Genomic DNA, 22,459 nt, shown 5'->3' with positions numbered 1-22,459 from the left:
CATATCAGACGTCCCCCAGATAAAGGATCATCAGCTGTAGAGAAAAGCAGAGCTGTGTTCTGCCGTCACAGCGAGCTGGCTGCAGTGCTTACATCCTACGGTACAGCTGTGAAAGCAGTGATGACTGAAGAGTGAGTGTTTTAATTGCATTTAGCTATTTAAGCATTACAGACCTTAGCATCCCTCACTGAATTCTCTGAGTGTTTTTATTCTCTTTTTATCCGCCGAGTGTGATTAACATTATTACTGTGAGATGTTCATCTCAGCCTTGCTTTGTGGCAAATTGTTGCTGGTGTCATTGAGGTGTTTTATCTTGTGGCTCCTCAGTGGCTTGCAGAGTAGTAATCCCCGTGGGAAGGTTGCATTTACCACATGTTTCCTGTAGATTTAATTGCAGCCAAAGATAAAAACACACAGTGGATGCTTCATAGATCGATTGGAAGAGCACAGCAAAACATGAAGTGGAGCATAAATTTTTTTGTTGTTGCTATTATCCTGTCTCCCAAATTATATTAAATAACTATAGCCTGGTTATTACAATGCTGCTTTAGAAGCAGTAGAGGTAGGAAAGAGGTTGTTTTGTATTCTCAGAGCAGCTCTGGCATAGCAGACCATCACTGATGGAGCAGGGGCAGAGGAAGCCCTGCTTGGTGCAATGCTCAGTGCCCACAGGTCGTGGGGGAGAACACTGCCATATGTGGCACTGGGCAGCCTGCATGGCCACTCTGGGTTGTCACTGGGAGCCAGACAGCTCTTCCTCCTCTATGGCAGAATATTTTTTCTTCTAATGAATTAAATGAAAGCGCCTGCCTTTCTTGTAGGCACAACGTACTGCTTAAAATACAGGAGGGATGGTGCTAAGTATTTTCTTGGCATTCCTTTACTAGGTAACTGTTAAACTTGATATAACTAGAGCTGAATAGCAATCTGATTCTCACCTTTATTTTCATCAGTTCTCTGGCTTTAGGTTGAAAAGAGTTGGGATAGCTCATAAATTCGGAGTCAAATATGTATTCCTGGTTAAAAGAATGTTAGATACAGTTTCATCAGTGCCTGACCCCTCCATGCCCACCACTTCTCTTCCTCACAGTGATGCAAAGCGTTTGTGCCTGTCTCCACTGGCTCTTAGCCATTTTTAGTGCTTGAAGTAGGTACTTGAATTCCCCATTGACTCTTTTGGCTGGATTGCAAAAAGGGAGTTGCTATGACTGTACATCAGTCACAAAGCCAGGTGGCCACCTTCATGAGTGACACCTGCATTGATGCACAGAGTATTCTCTCATGTATTTTAAACAGAGGTAATAGATGATAAAAATCATCATCCCACACAGTTTACTCATATGATCTGTTCCGTTCAACATTACCTTGTTTTTATCCATCTTGGGAATGTTGTTTACCCCATCTTTACTTTTACAGGAGCCTAAAAATAGTGGAAAGTACATACCCCCATCAGTCTAAGTGATGTGTCATCAGCTTTGAAAGAACATGTACAAAAGAGTAAGCCTGCACCATCCCCTTCCCTCTATCTAGGGCAGTTAAAGCTTGAGTTAACAGTATGAAGTTGAAAGTGCTCCTGTTTTTAAGAAAATCTTGGTCAGAAATTGGAAGGCATCAAATTCCCCACTAAATTCCATATTCCGTTGCCGTCCCACATGCAGCAGGTTGAGTGCTGAATATAGGCAAAATATGGGGCCTTGTTCTCCTTTTCCTGTCTGAGAGTGCTGCTTAGCCTGGCCTGAGTTAAGAGGCAATGGAAAATCAGTTCCAACTCTTTTCAGAGTTACGCAGGGCCCAAATCAAAAAGAATTCTTTGAAGTCAGATGTATCTCTTAAATTTTCCATGGAATATGGATTTACGGGGGAGCAGATTTAACAAACCTCATGCATTATCCGTCAGAAAGCCAGCTGGTTCCTGTGGTGGTACCACTCGGGATTCCTTGATGGTCACTAAAATTAACTTAGAATCATTGAGGTTGGAAAAGGCCTCTGAGGTCATTTAGTGTGATTGTCCACCTACCACCAATATTGCCCTCTAAACCGCGTCCGAAAGTTCTGAAGAGGTGTTTCCTCCTGTGCTGCTTCTAGGGTTGTCTAAAGAGGCAGATGAACAGTATTACTATGTTTGAATGTTCTTCCCAGAAATTAAGCCCTGATGGCAACATCGGATGATTTGTGTCCCAGTGTTACAGCTGAAAATGTAGGGAAGGAATTTTCATTGTTGGCAATCTAGAACCCCAGCATCTGGCTTGAAAACAGCATTGAATACCCTTTTGAATGCCAGCTGAAGAGGATGGACTTTTAATTGCAAGCTGAGTGATTGGCATTAAAGAACGTCTAACAAGATGCAGTGGAAAACAAATGTAGAAGTGCAGTGGGCCTGTGTAATATTACTTAATTGCCATTGACAGAGTCAGGTAATATTTATCCCATTCACTCTTTTTTCCTAGATCCTAGAAAATTTTAGAATATCCCCTGAATTAAAATACTTTATCTAATAAGTGGCAAAGGAATGAAGACTTCTCACTGGAAGGTATCAAGACACTGACAGCTAAGTAACAAACCTGTAAAAGTTATTTGCTGTGCATCAGGGTAAGCCCAAATCAAGAGGTGGTTTGAATCTGTGAGGCTCTATAATGATGGGACATTTTCTGGACCACAATTCAGTCCTAATTTACCACTTTTGCAATGAAAATGCTAGAAATATGTATTCTTCTGAAGTTGTTTTTCAGGCTAAGTAGTATATTATTTTCCTTCTAAAGTAATTAAAAGATAGTATGAGCCTAGAGATGTTCCAAAACAGACTTATGCTGGATGGTGATTTAGTGTAACAGCATCTGCAGTTTGTCTGAGATCCTGATGATAGTGATGCTACTTGCTTGTCATTGTGCTCTTAAGAATCATATTTGGTCACTTGTACATAGCAGTTCTAAATGGAAATTTTTCACTGACATTTGGCTCGTTTCTGCATTTTACTGAGATTTTTGATACTCATGGTTATCTCAACACCTAAGTGAATTTGTGTGCCCATGTTGCAAGATGCAGGTAAGACCAAATTTGTCAGAAAATCAGGCATCTGTAAATCCTGGAAAGTCCCTTACCTGTGAAGATCTCTCAGCTGCTGCACTGAGTCCAGGAGCCCTCATATTTGAATACTGGGCTGAGTTTCCATGCTGACGCCCTGTAACTTGGCAGTGTCTGCGTGGCACATCCCCACAGGTTTGTGTAACTCTGTCATCTTGTGTCTTCTGCTGAGCCTGGGCTGAGGCTTCCTCCTGCTGCTGAGCTGGGAAGCTGGAATGTGAGGCTCATCTTTCTCCAAGTTAGGCACACATGCATAGATTTAGGTGCCTGGCTTGAAGCACTTATTTTTAAACAGGGCCACAACTTGCCTCAGAAAATCTTCTGGGTGATGACAGCTTTTAGGCATTGATGATCGTGACAGTGTTTAAACAGAAGTTAGGGAAGGGAAACTCAGTTTTCCACTTCAAATCCACTAAATCATCTCATGTGGATGCTCATATTTTCGTATGCAGCCTGCTCTCAAAGGGCAGGAAAGCACGGACTCCCAGACCCCATCCTTGTCCTGCTCCTTCAGCTCCCTGCTCATCCCAGTGTCCCAAACAGAATATGAAACTGTCTGTTCTCTTTTCCCTTCCTCAGCTTAATGTTGTCCTGTCTCCCATGAGCATCTCATCTTGGCACTCAGACAGATGAACTGCTTGGTTCTTGGAACTTGGGAACTTCAAAACTTCAGAACTACTCCAGGTGAATTCAGAGCTCTCCTAGCAATGAGCTGAAGCTTATCATAGATCTCTTGGTGATGGAGGTTTAAAAGTGATTTTAAGAAAACCTGATCTTACCCAGCTATTGACTGCAGAACTTCTTGTACAGTAGTGGAGTCCAGAATAATATTTTGGGAGTAGGTTCTTAACTGGTTCCCATTACTTTCTAGATACGGAGCACTGCAAAGTCCAGTTCCAAGGTACAGAAAGGTGAAGTAAAAAGGAACTGTGCACAGGGTTAGACTGGTAAATAAGGCTTAAGGGAAATTTCCAAGAATCTCCAAGCCTCGACTGTTCAATCCAAGCTGTGAAGTCAAGATTTGGTCCAGATTCTTGAATATGCAGCAGAATTTGTTTTCTGATAGTGTTTGCACAGACAAAGCATTGGCAAAAACTTGTCTTGGTTGAATCTTCCCACACCTTTAAATATCTAAACTGAAAAGACTAACATGACTTCTTAACTCACCCATAGGGCATGGCTGGATTGTCTTCTGTCTGCCTGTCTCCTTCATTGCCTCTGTCACTGTAGTACTTGAGAACATGATGTCACTGCAGTCATCTGCCCACTTATTTATGAGCATCTGTATTCGTCAGTCAATACCATAATATCCAAGAACTGGAGAGGTAGGAGACTCGTGTCTGTCTGCCCATGTCTGACAGATTTCTCCATGCCTATCAATGTAAAAATTAAGTGCTTGAAAGGCAAATGTATCCTCTTGATTCTCCAAGGTCACTGAACCTGGGTATCTGTGTGAATCTTCCTTCAGGTCCTGCAGCTCAGAGCAGCGTTGCTTAGAGCAGGAATGCTAATGCTTGATGTGAAGAGAGGGACTGAATTTTTACACTGCTGTGTGCTGTGGATCCACTGCAGAGCATGAAATATGCTTTCAGGTTTTTTCCTTGTTCGTTTTTCTAGTGCTGCTGACTGACTGCTGGGATGCTGTTCCCTAAAGCCATGCTTCCAACTTCTCGCCTCTGCAAAGAGAGTTAAACGAGAGCAGGACTCCCTCTAATGCTGAGATGTGAAGTTAGAGCTCTCACTGTTATAGTCAAGCACGTAGTCACATAGTTGCTTAATTTTAAAATTGTAATTAAATTAAATTACTTTGCTTTACAGCTGCTGGAATGGAAGTGGAGGTGGGAATGTTTAATGATGCAGAGTCAGATTTGTAGTATCTGAGTTTCAAGCCAGAGGAACAGCACAGCAGTTCTGCACCAAACAGCTGCCTTCCAGGCTCTGTCCCCAGAAATGGGTGCTTCCTATCAAAGTGCTTGGGCTCTTAAGTTCTGCATGAGAGGGATGCATTTGCAGATTCTTGAAACCCTGGAGTCATGATGTGAGCTGTGGCACCCATATCTTTAAGCCCTGTCCAATATTATTCTCGGCCTCTCAAGTATCCTTTCCAGTGCATGAAGCACTTTCTAGCCTGGCTTGTAGCAGAGGATGCAAGTGGCTTTTTAGGTCAGTTCTAAAGGAGGGTGCTGCCTGGGAGCCCATGTCTCTGTGAACTCCCGTGGGAGCTGGCAAAGCGCAGGGGAAACTCTGGACCATGGCTGAAAGTTGCAGTTGTCACCTTCTGCCAAAGGCCCCTTTTTGACTACAAACATCACCTGAATAAGGTGCATTGTGGCCAAAACACGAGTCTTAGCCTCCATTGTTCAAGTTCAAATGCATGCAAGAAGGAAACTTTAATGATACCACAGGCACAACAACCTGGGATGCATGCATGAAAATATGAGAACATTGCTCAAACCTTCCTTGCATAGCTGTTCTTATCTCCTCTGGGATGTGCTTGAGAAAGGACATCTATTTCTGAGACCATCAGCCAGAGATGTTTTATGAGAACAAGGTATGTTCAAGTATGTCTTGTGATTCAAGAATTTCATGGCCCGTTTCCTTTAATATCTGTTTATACCTAGACCAGGCTGGAAAGGGCAATTCTGCTTCATAGCAAATTTGGGTATTTTAAAATTTGGCTCCATTCATCTGAAACAAAGCGCAACCCCATTCACCAAGGCAGGAAGTGAATCCCTGGATTTGGAGCCTGGAGTCTGATGGTGTGAGACATTGGAGCCTGGATGCTGAGAGCATCCAGGATGTGAATTTGGGGCATTAAAGGCTTCATAGAACGATGGGAAACAGTGAAGAAAACTGTTGCACTTGAAGATTGCGTGGCCTCGTTGCTAATTTCTTAAGCTGAAGTTTCTCTGGCAACGATTTTGAGATCAGTATAATCCCTGAAAACCCCTGCTGTGTTCAGTGTGTTCCCTTTGGCAGTTCTACAGGCAGTGAAATGTACCATCACACTGAAACAGACAGAGATTATCCAGTTATGAACTCTGTGAGCTTTGTGAATTTGTTTTTCATTTAGTTCAGGACTTAAGTGCAAACACAGCTATTGAGCAATTCTCTGATTTCGGTTGGATTCATCATAGCACAAGCTGGAAAACAGCAGTGGTGGTTTTGGGAAATGCTCCAATGAAATTTCCCTGCAACAGGTATGTCACTGGAAATAAATGGTGAAATGGCCTCCTCTAGTGGCAAATATTTTATCAAATTTTATATTTTATAAATATATATATATATTTTTTGAGTGTTTGCGTCATGCTGTTACCTGGTGAGGAAAGTAGGACAGAATGATGCCTGCAAAATAAGTGATTCTGAGAGCTTTTTGGTGTGATGTATGTTTGTTTGTTTTTTAATTTATGCTTGTATTTCTAGTAAATACATCAAGGCTCTTTTATTAGTGAACCTTTTCCTGTGTGATAAGTCCCCATGAATATCATAAATCTGGATATAAGCGTGGTACTGGGGCACTGTATTTAATAATGAGAATGAATGCCTAGTTGACAATTAACAACTTATACATGGTAGCAGTGTTTTTTTCTTTCATGATCTTCTAGTAGTGTTTGGTGCCACATCTTGTCTGTGAAGGAAAAATTGGAGAAAAAACATGGAATTTTGTGCTTACGTAGACCTTGCATAATGGAATTAGCTTCTAGAGCCTCATTTCAGGGGGATGAGGCAATGTCTTTGCTGATCTTTTCATCCCAGAGATCTGCCTGGTGTTTCCTTTCTGTTGTGTCAAAATCTGATTCCCAGTGTTTTTTCAAAAAAGACATTTTTGAGGAGCTAGATACAGTCATGCCACAGGTTTTATGCTCTCAGTTCTTTCAGGTGCTTCTGCAAACCCCATCACTAAAAATATGCAGAGCATCCAATTCTCTTCCTTTGGTGGTTAAGCTCATGTCTTACTTTTGATCTATAAGGGAAAATGGGAAAACCATTTCTTTTAGCTTGAAGGGTTGCTCTCTAGCATGTGGATTATCATTTATGAGTAGGGTCATGCTGTTGTCAAGGCTTGAATTAGACATGAACTGTGTTTTCTTTGTGTTTGGCGAGTGAGTAAAAACTGTTTGTGGTAGAAGATTGCTGGTGAAATTGACACATGCTTTCCAGGCAGGGTGGATCAGAAGAACATCGCACAGTGCTGATGTAAATACACAGGAAGCATAAGAACACTTCTCTGCTTTGTGTTCATCAGCATTTGCCCTACGTGTGTCACTTGAGGAGTATGATAAGAGCCATGCAAGGAGCAAAACTGCTGCTCTGAGCTGCTGTGTAGTGATCCTGCCCAAACCCTCTGCACTATGCAGGGCTGCCACCTCCTCCTGGTATGTGGCTATAAGGCAATGTAGGCCACTAATATGATGTCTGACCCTACAGGTCTGAGATGGAAATGAGTCAGGATGCCTATCCTTGAGCCACTGTGAGGGATGCTCTTTCAGGTATCCTGGGAATTTTTGGCTGGGCGTTCTGTCTACTATTTAACAGTAATGCTACAGACTGAGGTAACCTGAATATCCTAACCTGAATATCCCTGCACAGTGGCATACTATGCAAGTAGCCTTGGCTTATGGGCTTTCCTTAAGTGGCAAATTCCTTGTATTCAGTACTTTCCCACTGGCATCTGCAAAGGGAACTGATGCAGATACCATGTTACCCCATCAGGGCAGCTTCAGTGCCATCCTGTTCTTGTATAGCAAACAAGACATGGCAAACAAGGACTATTGATTCTGAAAGGAGAGAACAGAAATACTTTTGGTTATACTTTGTATTGCCATTTTACTGAAATGTTCCAAATAGAGTATACCATAATTATTGTATTCCAAAGAGAGTACAGTAACTGAAGAAGTTCAGGGCGGTACTTCTCATGGCATGACAGAGGGAGGTTGGAGGCTGTTTTGTAGGCAGGTGTCAAAGTGGCTTTTACACTCATTTCTGCTTTCAATCCCATGTCTGACTGCGAGTCCTGTTTATGCCATTGAGCTTCCTTTGTGCTCAAAAACTCTTCTTACATGTTGTACCCCCATCGTATTGAATTTGGGGCAGATCAGGGCAACTTCTGGCATTTGGGAGTTTGTGGCGCTAAAAATCCGAATGTCAGGCTTGTCCTTTCTGGTTTTAAATGCTATAATTGCAGAACGCTTTTGAAACGTGCTGCCTTGGTGTGCGGGCACGAGGTGCAGAGACCAGCTGTGCTTCTCAAGGCTTTTTGCAGCCTCGCAGGCAGCACTCAGAGCTCCAGGTGCCTGCAGGAGCACGCAGGTCTCCACGTAACCATTCCTGCTTGCTGCGATGGCACCGCCAGGTGGCGGATGGAGCTCAGGCAGGAAGGCGCTGGTGCTGCGCGGATCTCGCTGCTCCTCCGAGTAACCGCAGGCAGGCATTCCTAGCAGCAGGAAATTAAGTAGCGCCGTCCCTTAAGCGGCTTCTTCCTTATAGTGGGGTTGCATGACAGGTTAGCAAAGTCAGGTCAGAAAGAGAAGAGAAAAAGCAGTGGGATAATAGATACTTCCAGGCAGATAAACATATATGATAAGCATATGTGATGTTTTTAATAATCTGATATAAAAATACATGATGAAATGAGTCATCTTGGGGATAACATTCAAATATCTGAATGACTGAAAATATAATGATGAATAATATAAAATAGTAGAATAACAGGTTCTATATCCCAAAAAGTTGGGTTTGGGTGGATTTTAGTTCAGGGCTCTCCTTACTCTACCTTATCCAAGAAGGCAGAAACCTTCTTTTAGTCATCATCTGTATTTCCCTGGAAGTTTTCTGTGGCAGCTGCATGATGTTACCCCGAAACTGCTGAGAGAGCATTGCTGTGCTTGCTGCTCTGTGCGTCGCATTTGACGTCCTTTGGTCATAGCAGCAGCAGCAGCAGCAGAATAGAATCCAGGCTCTCAGATAAGTAGGGGTTTTGATGTTGGATCTTAGGTGTTTGGGGTTTGTAGGTTTGTTGGTTTGTTGTTGAAATCATTTCAAAATGCAAAGCAGATTTAATTGAAACAGACAGGCCTGGTAGATTGCAAGATTACAAACCAGATCTCATGCTGAAGTTATGGAAGTTTTTTTCCTGCAGCAGTCAGTTCACTTGTATCCACTCTACTTGTTTGGATATGCTCAGGCATTTATTTCAGCCCACCATTACCTCTATGCAAACTAGACAGAGTTTGTCTGCTTCAGAGAACATGCATAAAAGGTAGAGCACCATGTTTGTAGTGTGGTTGTGATTTTGGGGAGGAGAGTGCTTGCTACAGTCCGTGCTGACTGTCATCATACCAGCCAGCATGGGCTACTTGTGCTGGGACCTACAAAGTTGTCAGTTGTAAAGAGAACAGGTGCAGCACATGACATCATGGGCAAACTGATGAAACTGTGGCTTCGAGGGGATGAGATCTCTTTTGAAGTGCTAATTAAAGCTTTTCTCCTTGGACGGTTAACACTCCCTCTCCAAACCATCTCTTCCCACTTCTCCTAGCTCTTTACTCATCTGCAGTTTTTATAACAGGTCAATCTCCAGTGAATGCGTCATAACAAATGTCAGCTTGATTCTTATTGATCCGTAGGACAAAAAATGTAAAATGGTTGTTTATTATAAGTCCACTTTTAGACCTTTGGCCACAGATCCGATAACACAGTATGATGTTGCTCTTTTAAGCTGCCACTCCGCAGAAGTAAAGTCTGAGCTGGTCTAAATCAACAGTGTGCAGAAATCTCAGAGGGGCTGTGTTCTTTTGTATCAGTAGTTCTAGTTATGGGCTGAGGACATGCAACAGACATAAAGTGATCAAAACAAAGTGGAAATGAGACACAAGCAGTATTTTCCTTTTAGATAAACAGCAAAACAAGTTAGTACACAATGAAAAACTAAGTAGTAGGAAGTGTCAGATAAACACGGGTTGTGCTTTCAATATACAACCTTAATTTTATTGTAAAACCATAAGAATGTTTCTGAATTGCTTAAATGATTGCTTAAAAGTACAGAACCTGGGAATTTTAATAAGAACTGTTTCAATTTGGTGGAGTCATCATTACAAATTCATGCAGGCTTTGGAAAAAGGAATTAAGTGCATTCGTGCTTGTGGAAAGAGTTACACTGATGTGCAGATTCATCTTGTGCATAATTGCAAGGGAGTAAGCAATACCACTGTTGGCTTTTGACTGTCTGTCAATAATTTACATGGGTGACATAAAAACTATTGACTTGAGGATGGTGATTTAAAACCAGCAGCTCTCAGCAGGTGATTGGTGATGGGCTTGAGTACATTTCTCCACGTGGATTGTTGACTTCTTTTAGTGAAAATTGTGCCATTTCTGAGTGCAAATGTCTCAAAACCAATTTTTGCCTCACTGTAGTTTTCGTGGTATGATGTTGTTTGTTTGCCAACAGCAATAATTAGGGATGTTTTTATTGGTACCGTGTATACATGGATATCAACAATATTCACAGCTTGATTACGTGCAACTGTGGCATAACAAACAGTGAATGTTCTAAAATTATGCAGTTCACAGCATGATTTTATTTCTGCATACCTGTTGCAAATTCCAAATAAATAAGCAATAATGAGAATTAGGAAACACCAAAATATTGTTTTGGGAAAATTCTTTCATAGATGTAAATTGGCAGGTTTCACCTTTTAGGTATAAATTAAGCAAAACATAAATGCTCAAACCTGTTAAAATGTTAAACTGACTTCAGTTTCCAGATCTCATTTTCTATAGTGACTTTTTCTAAAGCTCGACATGACGCATTTGCAAATGATTGTGTTAGAAGGATTTCTGAAGTCACCACTCCCCAGCTGGAGCTTAGCACTTTTCCTGTTTATAAGCAGGTTGGTGAATGTTCACTGCTGATACAATGCATTGCAAAGTAAACCATGCTCATGCACACGTGACTGAAAAACATTTCTTAGTGGAGGGAGTGGTAGCTTCCCATGAAGAGGAAGAGCTCTTCTTATACTGCTTGTAATTGTATGTCTCTACAATGACAAAGTCATGCTTAGAGACAGTATTTGATTATAAAATCTGACTTTGCTCCTAGACTGTATAAATTTCACTCGTGATATGTGAGCGGGGGCTCTGCTGAAGAAGGATGAGTTACACAAGGTCTTGATTGAGTCCAGCAACAGAAAATTCAAATCCAGCCCTTGGTTGGCACAATTCAACAGTATTATTTGCAGTACCACACATCTTCAACGCCTTTCCTCAGTGGCATTTGCACTCCTGGAAACTGTATTAGGAATAGCAGGCATTGTTGACTCTGTCTAGGATGTCTTAATATTTCTCAGAAACCAGAAAGCTTTTCTGAAAATACAGAGTAAAACTCAAAAAAAATCAAAAGGTGAATACAAAGTAATTGTTTAAGAATAGTTGGCAAATGTAATTATTTCCAGTGCTTTTTATTCTTGTAACATGGTGCATCAGCAGTGCAGTTTATTTAAAGAAGAAAGAATGTATGGTACATATTCTGCCTCATGAATGTTGTTCAGCTATTCATATTGCAAAATGCCTTGCAATAAAAGTATCAGCTAAAGCAAGCACCAGGCTCCTATGGCTGGTGTAATGTGCTACAGGATCCTGTTACAAGCCTCCTTTGTAATTCTAGGAGGCAGAAAATAAAATTTGACACTCAAAAATAATAAGTTTAAGGAAATCATGTGGGAGAAATGTACGTTTATGTCCAAGAAATGGTTAGATGTTGCCAGAACAATACAGCTACATTATGAATCTTTAATGATCTCTGAAAGTCATAATGGTCTGTCACTAATGCCCATTAATGATCTCTCTATACCACGAGTATGGGCTTGATGTTTCTGGCCAGTACCGTAGAGAATACTTTAAATATGCTTTAAACTTTCTCTGATCTACTCCTGTGTGTCTGCTCCAAATGTAGACTGCAATTGTCTGGGTAGGAGCAGCTTGTAAGACAGCATGGCTTTGGGGTTAAGAAAGTCGTATTCAGGTAAGATGTATTTAAGCAATGTTTTTAGAGGGAAAATCTAGAAGTTCTTTTCTGGCAAGTAATGCTCTGCAAATATGATAAACTACGTGAAGAAATTAAGACTTAATATTTCTTAATGCTGATTATATGGTAGTTCCATAGTTCTTTGACTTCATGATTTTGCCTTATTAACTTCAAACCCGTACTATTTAGGAAGGAAAAGACAAATGTTAATTACTGTCAATTGGAACCGTAAATACACTGAATATGTTACTGAACTGGCAAATTTGTCTTGTTTGAACGATGTATTTCAAATGTCTCACTGCTTGACTTTATGGCCTTTTAGGCATTGGTTCAATGTATTTAGTTTATTTTGTGCTCGTGATATAAGATCTGCTTTAAAGAAAAAGACAAGAATATTCCAGTACCGTTCTAATTGCCTTTCAGGAGAGTATTGTGACTGACATTAACTGAAGATAATCTTGTTATAGTGTAGATAACCTGAAAACATTTTAATACAAAAACATTAGGTTTTCTCTATTATTTTGCAAAGATTTTAGGAAGAAAAAAAAATAGAATTATGATGGTGTAATTTATTTTTTCTTTGGTAATGAGAAAATGTTTTCTCTGCATTTTGTATGTGAAATGATCGGATTACAAACCAACGCCCTAAAGCTAGAAAAGAAAAATATTAGGACTTTTGGAAAACACCACAATATCAAACAATAATCTGATAGGCACTGTGTACAGAGAGTTAGATATTAGCTGTATTTTTAGGACGTATATCATTCTTTATTACAAATTACTCAATATGATTAGTAAGCAATTTTTTTGACACTGTACATGGCATCCGTGTTTTTTTTCTTCTTGAAATAGCTATTGTAAATACTGGAAACTGTTAAGGTCCCTCGCAAATCCTAAGCATTCTATAATTCTGTGATTTTGGCAGGTTAAAAATGCATTTACCAAATATATTCACTTAATACGTGATCCAAAATATTAACTGCTAAGTGCCTTGTGCTTTTGTAAAAGCATTAGGGTTTTTGTAGCGCAAATTGGCAGTTAAAGATGAAGCAGAACTAAAACACAAATATTTAGCAAAAGATTAGATTTCGGGACTGTATACTGTGCAACCACAGTACACAAAAGAAATGCTGACTGATGGCAAACGTGGGTGGTTGGTCAGCAAACTGTGCAGAGGCCCAGGACTCGTTGGTTAACCAACCAGCGCGGGCTGAGGTTCAGCACCACGGACAGCGCCCGCCGATCCGGCTCCGTCTCAGCCCCGCAGGGCAGCCACGGGCCGACCTCGGAGACTGACAGCCCTCCAGTCTCATATCTATATTCCCACCTGAAGGTGGGAAAGGTCGAGCTTTATATAAAATATAAAAGCACAGTGCAAAATGCCAAATCACAACAGCTCTGCCCGGTTGCTTGAACGCTGCGCTTTCAATTTTGCTATTAATTACAGCCGTAGGCACTGCATACGTTGTTGTAATTAAATGTCACCAGTGACCAGAAACAAAACTGGAAAAGAGTGAATGACCTTGTTAGGGCAATTACAAGAACTAGCTCTAGGTGTCCCTCTTGTTTCTAGTTTTAGCAGTACTTCTATACACTCGATTCTTCAAGCGAAAGCAATGGAAATTTGTTCTGTTTGGTTTGTAACAGTTTCCAAATTAATGTTCTGCAGCATGCTTCCTGTGCAGGAAACTATATTTCACTGAAAGCATCCTGAAAAAGCCTTTGCATCAGAACTTTTTAAGTGGGTAAAAATTTATGGCAGTAACGGTTTAAAAATATAATCACTGAGTAAGATCTTTTGTATACTATAGAACTGTAAAAAAAGAAAGTGCTGAAGGAAGTGGAAGTTTCTCTCAGTGTTAACAGTTCTACTCTGGTTCCCTGCTGTTTGTACATCTCACTGCTGTTGAAACATTTTGGCCTTTATTTGCAAGCCAGAAAGAAGAAGGCAGAAGGAAAAAAAAACATATGTTCATACGTCCTTAGTATGAATGTAGAAGCCATATTTGCAGAGGCTTGAGCCATCCAATTCCAGTTACTATAAGAGAAGGAAACAGAAATACCAGTAGCCTCTTGGAAGCTGTATCTCTTGCCTCAGTCACATGAGGGAGCAACGTAGGGATCCCTGCAGGCTGCACAGAGTCCTGCAGTCTATTTTGAATTCTGTTACATGTTTTACCTGTCCAGCTGAAATAAGTGTAATTGTAATTAGATTCATCTTCTTGTAACTGTGCATACAAGAAAATACAAGGAGGTTTTCCTTCAATTCTGTTCCATGGAACTGGCTGAGTTTGGTTGGACAAACAATAAGATTAAAAGGTCAGCCAAAAGAAGTTCTTAAAAACCAGTGGGGTTAGTTCTGTGCCTTATGATCTAATCCTGCTGTCTGTCTTTTCTTTCCCAGTCTTGGAATGTTGCATTGTAGATGAAACAGACCTAAGTTTGTTTGGTCATAAACAGCATTAACTTGACCTCAGCTAAAGAATAAGGAGATCAAGATACTGGTGTTTTTGTGTGTCTACTGCTCATTAAAAGCATGTTGTAATTTCTAGTGAAACGAGAAAAGAAGACTCTGGCAGGAAGAGATAGAAAATGAGAATGATAAACAGAAGAGAGTTGAGGGGAGAGGACAGAAATTCTAATGATATATCATCGCCTGCTAAGTATGATGTGTCTCTTCTGTGAATTTAGCTCAGCATGATTTAGCAGTATGACTGTAGAGTTACTAAGGCCATCTGTGTGAACTGGGAATTTAATTAAAGTCATGATATTATGCTTGTACCTACCTCTGCAGCTTAATCCTTGCATTCTTGGTGGATTTAGTCAGAAATGCAGCCGTAAGTTGGACAGTTATCCAGTCTCTGCACAAACAAGTACATCCCTGTTGTAGCTCAGCTGGGTTTAAGTGAGGAATAGCAGAGCTCAGCCAGGGCAGTTTCTCGTATCTGTTCCTCTGATTTCTGAACATTGGTTCTCTGCACAGCAACAACATCTTCCCCTGCTTTCTGATGAATTGAGTCCCTAGTAATGTACCCAGACACCTAATACTGGGAGCAGCAGCAGATGCTCTACTCTCAGCCTGCTCTTCTGAATCAACTTCTCTGAATTTCTTCTAATTTGCTTATGCAGAACATGCACACAATTTTTCTGATTTCCAGACCTACTGAAATCTAATATGGGAAATGCTGGCTGGTGAATTTCATTCCTGTTTTGCTAGCCTATGTTTCTTGAGAGTATTGCTTGCACGAAGAGTGCATCTAATCCAATATGTGCTAATGATTTTCCTGTTGTTTATTTATGATACATTGCATTTTTCACCTCAAATTCTCTATATGATATGTAGATATCACTTTTACTCTGCTTGTGGAAGTAGAGGCTCCTGCTAGGCCTGGAGTTGCCATGAGGCCAATTGCTGGAAGGTGTGTGTGGGAAGTGTGACTGCACGAGTGCTTGGACTGTTTTTATATTCATGTATTACTGAACATTGCTGGAAGAAAGGCATTGAGCTGCATGGATCTTTATTAAGTATTTATTTATTGTTGATGATAGTAATAACTATTTATAATGCATAAGGTAAATTACGGACTGAATTCCCTCACAAGCTTAGTGAGGCCGAGGTAGTTTTCCTTCATGCAGCTGTGAGTACAGATTTGTGTTTTTTTTATGGGGATACGCTTCCATCTGGAGTTGCCTTTCTCTCTTCTTTCTTGTCTTGACAGCCCAGGTCAGATGAGCTTAGATAAATGTAGTGATGAGATATGTCTTGTTACATCAATATTCATATAATCATTACAACAGAAACAGAAGGCAGAATTTCTAGCTCTTGACCCTTCGCCTCATGCTCAAGGGCATACCTTCATTCTGGTTAGTGAAACTGAGACCAGCTCTTTTGCTCAGGTAAACTGGTTCCTGTTCCATGACTGCAAGCAGAGCAAGTCTCTACTTGCACATTTGCAGAAGCAGAAACCGAGTGAAGGGTCTAACTCCAGTTCCTGGAGTCTTGCCTGAGTTCAATACATGGCAGTCCTTGCTCGAATCCCTTCTTTTTGTGATCAACTCTTCACATTGTCACTTGTTCATGGCATGATCTCATGGCATGATCTCAGCAGTCAGGCAAAAGTCACAGAAACCCACTGTCAGGCCCTTTTGACCCTAGTCCAGGTAATTTGATTTCACTGTTAAAAAACAGATTGGTCTTGGATCATTAACAAAGCATCAAGAAGCAGCAAGCTTGGCATCCATCACATGATTGCAGTGAATTGGACTCAGCAGTTAGACAAAGTTAGCAGTAGGGCAGAACTGCTTGTGAGCAAAACAAGGATCATGGTTGTGAGAAGCTAGTGGAAATGCTTAGACACATTGGAGGAGGAAAACTCTCAGGGGCTTCAACTCAGCGGAGACCTGATGAGTCTGTTGTTGTCAAGCTCTTGATAGAGGACGAACCATCAGATCTATGAAAAGACAAAAAAAGATCCATTTGATTAACGTGACAATTTCTGGGCAACTTGTTCTAGGTCTGCGAAGGACTATTCGCAGTCTTTTCTCATGTGTAAATTGGCCTTATGTTTGGTTTGATAGTGGCATATAGCCCACACTTCCCATGTGTCCCATGCTGAGATGTAAATATTTGAGGGATGATATCCTGTCATTTACATTGATGCTTTCAATTGTCATCACTCTGAGGGGTGAATGAGCAGATATTTCTGTGCATATTGATGTGGAAGACTCTTGAATACATTTGCTGTGGCATTGCAGTGGGCAGAGAGAAGTTGGTTGGCTGCTGCTGCAAGTTGCTGGCTCAGGTTGGGCCCCCAGAGACATCGGAATAACGTGTTCCCAATTTGGGAGCACGCAGAGCTGTGGGAGCTGATCTCTTCTGTTTGTTCTGTGACCTTTCCCAGCTGATTGGCACTGATCTTTTATGCACCGGATAGGCGATCTTTTGTGGTTGACATTTTGGGATGACTGAATATGGATTAACCTAAGAAAAAAGATTTCCATTTTCTAGCTTCAAACAATGCCCTCCTTTTCCAAAAATGCCTGCTCCACCGGGGATGTGGTCGGATCAAATCCAGTTTTGGCTGAGACAGTGCAGCAAGAGAATCAGAATTCACAGCTGGGAGGGGGTAGAACAGGGATTTCTCTTATGAATATTTTCTCTAAAGACCTGAAATGAAACTGATGTTCTTGATCGGAGGCTTTGGCCATTCTCAGCATTTAGCTCAGAAAAGAGGCCCCGATTCTCTGGTGGACCTCATCCTGGCAAAAAGATCTGATAAGACAACAGGATAAGGATATGAGAACCTTTCTTCATGCAGCAGGCACATAATTATTTCTTAAATATCTTAGTAGTTTTAGTGAGATGACTCATGTTGAAAACAGGGACACGCATCTCTGCTCTGCTGGATGGGGGCCAGTCTCAGCACATCCAGTCCTGTGCACCACAGATGTATGTTGTGCTGGAGCCTCTTCTACTGCTGGGATTCATGGTTTTGCACCCCGTGAAGATGAAAACCAACCAGCAGCCTAATCCCACAGGCTATAGAACAGAAAAGTCCGTGCTTCCACACTCACGTGTGAGCTCTTCTATAGTCAGTCCAACTGGCACATCTATGCTGGTGCCACAGGGAATTATTTTGATTATTCCTGTCACTGACAGGGATGCAGCGTGCACTTTTGCAAAGAACCATGGCACAGGCACGCACAGGAATGCCAATGCTGCTATACCTTTTGGCCACATAAAAAATACATCTGCTTACAGTAATGCAGCTCTCATAAAGGTTTGCAGCTAATTATTAAAGCTAATCTTTGCTATTCATTAATAATAAGGAAGCCCAGTTGATCTGTGGACTGAAATATCATCCAGTTTGAGCTCGTGGTCTGGGGCTGCCTGAAAGCCCAGCTCTTCCACTAACACCTCCTTCCACCTTGCACTTAAAATAAACCTCCAGATGACTCTCAATTTAGCTCAAATGCGTTACTGGGAAAGATAGAGCCTTCATGGGCAGCAAAATGGGCAGCAAACCATGCTCAGCCCCCGGCAGAGCCCCAGCCCTTCGCCATCCTGCAGCGCCTGTGTCCAGCCACCGAGCTGGCTGCAGGGAAAGGCTGAGTCATTTCCACGGGATGTTTCACGGAGGAGCTAAGTGATGCACAGCTTGGGTCTGAACAGCTCTGCTTCCTGGTGAATAGTAATTCTGTTTACTTAGAAGAGGAAAAAATCACTGGGGGCCTCAGTGCTGCTGTGTCATACCCGGCTGGGTGAAGTCTTGTTTATCACGGCCTGAAAAGGCAGAAAAGCAATGCTGGTGGCACTTCTCAGAAAATAAATCTCTACTCGCTTGGAATGTAGGCAGCAGAATTGTCCCCAGGCCTAACTCCTGGACCAGTGTGACTCTACATCTTCATAACAGCTGTGACATGTTACCTGAGCAGGAAGAGAAGAGCCTGAGGAGGGACCCCTAACATCCCATGGTTGTATCACACCAAAGCAATTTCAGTCTTGTAAACACCGAGGGGTGAGCTGGTGTTTTTGCTGGGTGGATGAGGTGTGGAGCTGCCTTGTGATTAATCCTGTTCTCGATTTTCATGCAGAATTTGTTTTGGCCAGCATCTACCTTTCTATATAGGACCAACTATAAATCTGGCTTCTGGGGGAGAAGAAGTCATTGAACATGCTATATGGGATATATGGACCTGAGGTACTGGGGCTATGTAGGAACTTATCATGAGAACCAATGATGCTTTTGCAGAGCACAGAGGACTCAGGTCCCTGTGAGTCATGCATGTGATAGAAAACCATGTCAGGTACTTTTAATGATCAGACTTGTGGAAATAATCATCAGTATCAAATCAACAGGTGCTTGGGATTTAAAATATAATTTAAAAGCAGGTGAAGTCTTGGTCTACTTCCAAACAGCGTGATTGCTTCTGGGTCAGATCCAGCTCAGCTCCTGTCTGTGGCAGTAACTGTACAGGTCTGTCCCGTGCTCATTTCTTAAGAGGTGCTTCGTTCTTGATTGAAATGGGGCTGATGGTTTACATTTTAGCAGTAAGTCTGCCCAATTACAATAATCACAATCCAAGAATGAGAGCATATGTTCAAGGGGTGCCTGGTTGCCTTCTACATTCAAAACATTGCTTGGAAAGTTATTTTATTTTACCTTTTTAGCATGGTGGGGAGTGATCAGCCCTTGCTGTTTAAGAAAAATAAAGCTGTTCTGGTTTTTGGATCTGTAAAACTGAAGTAGTCCAAAGACTGTTCCTGTACCAAAGTCGTTTTCCCAACAAAGTCCTCATTTTCATGTGCCATTTATAGTAAATGAAGACAAGTTTGTAGGAGTACCGATAGATGAAGAGGATGATCATGAAAAAAAAAAGACCAACCCTGAAGGACTGTTTTTTTGAAACTTAAATCTGATTATGCATATATGCTATTTTTATTCCTCTCTTTAGTTATCTGTCAAGGAACATTTGTGCAAATGAGTTTTCTTGATGGATTTTAAGCATGCACACTGGAATGCTGTCAGGAAGATATCCTAAATACTGTTTTTTTCCTCAGGATTGTCAAGGTTAGACAAATTCTGAGTTCTGGTTATTTGTTGTGAGAAAGAAATGTCGTCTGACCTATAGGACAGATCACAGTGAAGCAGCTTCACTTTGATCTGAAGATCAAACACTGTTTTCCAAACTCAGAATATTTATGAAGTAATGGGTGAGTCTCAGAAAAAAACAAGTCTCACTTGTGACTGATGGCAAAACTCACAGCGCGTTGTTGGTGAGCTGGCTGGGATAAATTATTACTGATAATTTATCTGCCCCTTGGGTGGGGTTTCATATGTCTTCTGTGGATTGGCAGATGAGGGTAATGGTGGAACTCGTGAATTACAGTTATTCTTATCCTACTATTTATCAAAATGAAATTAGAAGTGTTTAGTATCGATATGTGAATGCTGTAAAGTGCCTCATGTATAAGGACAAGTATACCTGTACAGATCTGTCAATGCATATACATGTGATTTGTGCAGAAGAGTGGGACTGAGGACAGAGATGTGGGGCTGGCACATCCAATATACTGCATCAGCTATGAAGGTCTCAGGCTTTGATGGCATCGGATAGCTTCAGTCCAACATTGTGTTAAAACTTCCACATTATGGGCATTTCTGTTATTAAGGCCTGACTGAGCAGCATGTTTCATTGGGCAGGAGTTCTCAGCTGGAGGAAACAGATCCCATCATGAGCTGCTTCTAGTCCAGGGAAGGACTGTAATGTTTGCAGAGACATTGAGAGTGATGTTTAATATTTGGTGGCACGGTTTCTGCTGTGGCTGCCTGTGCCCACAATGTGTGTGTCTGGGGAGAGAGGGGAAGAGCATGTGGTTTTGCCAAACATGTATGGAGGAGAGGAGGAAGGGGCAGGTGTCTTGCAATGCGTGGCTGGGTCTGAAATCACACCCAAAATGCCATGTTGTCACACCAGCCCACCCGCATTGGTCCCCCCTCCATAGCCACAGGTTTGTGGCAGGGCACACAGGACAACTCTGGGCTCAGATGGCTGAAGCCATGTGTCATTGTGGCCCCGCAGAGCTCAGCTCCTGCAAGGATCAGCCCTCAGCCCCCTGCTGCAGGGACATCCCAGCCTGTTTCGGCCTGCAAAGGGCTGCAAATCCCTTCTGCCTCAGGGATCAATTCTTTCAAGAGCTGCTTGTCCTCGGGAGTGCAAATCTCCGTTTTGTTTCTAGCCTGAATTGCCTTTATTTTAGGCTCCAGCTGTTAAAAGCTTGCTGAAAAGCAAGGAGGGGGGTGTCACAAAGAGACCCCAGGACCTCCTGCTTCCTATGTCTCGGGATGTGGATGCGTGCGGGATCCGGTGCCTGCTCTGCAGGTCAATAACCACGGTGGGTGCCCAGGTGTGAGACCCGGCTTTGCTCCTCTCTGTGCTGCTCCTGCTCCCTGCACGTCCTCCCACTGTGCCGCAGCCCCCGGGGGGGACACGGTAGCACCGTGACGGGGACAAAGGGATGAGGGAGAACACTGCAGCGGCGGGGGAATCGCCTCTCTGAGTGTCTGCTGGAGGACTGGAGCGGGGAGGAGGAGGTGCGAGGGGGGAGAGAAGCAAATCGCCTTCAATAAATCAGTGAGGAAGAGGGGTGGCTTGATGCGGGAAAGGCTGGGTTGTGGTTGTGGGTAGCCACCTCTCCGCGCTGGCCCAGGTGTCTCCGCTCCCCTCCGGAAAAACTGATGCCATCTATTTGCTCACCGCGGTCACGTTTGTTTGGGTGTCTGCTCCTCCCCGGGAAGCGGCAGTGCCACCGCCAGGTACCCACAGCCCTCGGGGACATCCAGGAACAGCAGCCGCCGTGTGCCGGCACCCGCAGCTCCGCACCTCTGGGCACAAAGAGCCGGCGAGAAGAGGAGGAGGAGGAAAGGAGGAGGAAGAGGAGGTGATAAGGGGCTCGCTGCGTCGCCTCATTTCTGCACCCAACGCACAGCTCGTGGGGTGTATGCGAGTGCGTGCATCCGCTGCTGGAGGACTACGGCTGCTGCAGCATCTGCGCCGAGCTGCCGGCACGGGAGTGCACGGGAGTGCCGGGGGAACGTGCCTGTTTACTGCCTGGTGACAAGTGCTGCGATGAGAAAACTGAACGTGCCTGCGGAGGGGAGGATGCGCCGACAGCTGCACCTGTAAGGAGAGGAGAGGAGAGGCTTCCCAAGGCGTTCGGCAGCAGGCAGCCGAGGCTCCGGGCGCTGGCATCTCCTTCCCGTGGCTCCGTCGCAGCTTGCTTACTTGCTTCAGATCTCTTCTTTAAGGGAGAGAAGGAAAAAGGATTCAGTAAAAGCCCTACAACAGGACAGAGCCTGCTGGAGTCTAACAGGTGTTTGCTGGGATTTGAATGGGGAGGGGATGGGTGGGGAGAAAAGTTAACTGGAGAAATTGGGGCTAGGAGAGATGCGATGATCTTGCGCCAAGTCGATGTGCCGTTTCTGCGTGTGAACAGCGCGTCTGGAGCAGCTCGGAGGGATGCCTTGGAAGTCATCTGTTTGATCTCCGTAGAAACATTCACTTCTGCCTGCAAACTTTCCTCTGCCAGAAGTTGGGAGAAATAAAAAGAAAAGAAAGAAACATCAGAAAATCAAAAGGGGAAAATCCCAGCCGACAAAACAGTTTTGACCTAAACTGTTGCATCCTGACGCGGGGCTGCAGTGCGCGCATCCATCCGGTGCCTCCCGGGCTCTGAGCCGGTGGGCGCTGGGTGGTGGCTGCCCCAACGTTGGGGACAGCCGAGCAGCATGCTGGCTCTGGCACCTGTGGCCGGCCAGCAGACCCCGTGTGCCTGACCCGCCGGTGGCACCG

The 22,459-nt window shown here is 43.0% G+C and overlaps 1 protein-coding gene across 1 annotated transcript in view; it reads left to right on the top strand.

Moving 5' to 3' along the window:
- Positions 1–22,459, top strand: part of FGF13 (fibroblast growth factor 13) — a 102,447-nt gene that overhangs the window by 25,119 nt on the left and 54,869 nt on the right. The gene's annotated exons all lie outside the window — the stretch shown is intronic.

The sequence above is a fragment of the Meleagris gallopavo genome, chromosome 9 (genome assembly GCF_000146605.3).
Source record: "Meleagris gallopavo isolate NT-WF06-2002-E0010 breed Aviagen turkey brand Nicholas breeding stock chromosome 9, Turkey_5.1, whole genome shotgun sequence".
Classification (NCBI taxonomy): domain Eukaryota; kingdom Metazoa; phylum Chordata; class Aves; order Galliformes; family Phasianidae; genus Meleagris; species Meleagris gallopavo.
This window is presented reverse-complemented; position numbering and strand designations above follow the sequence as displayed.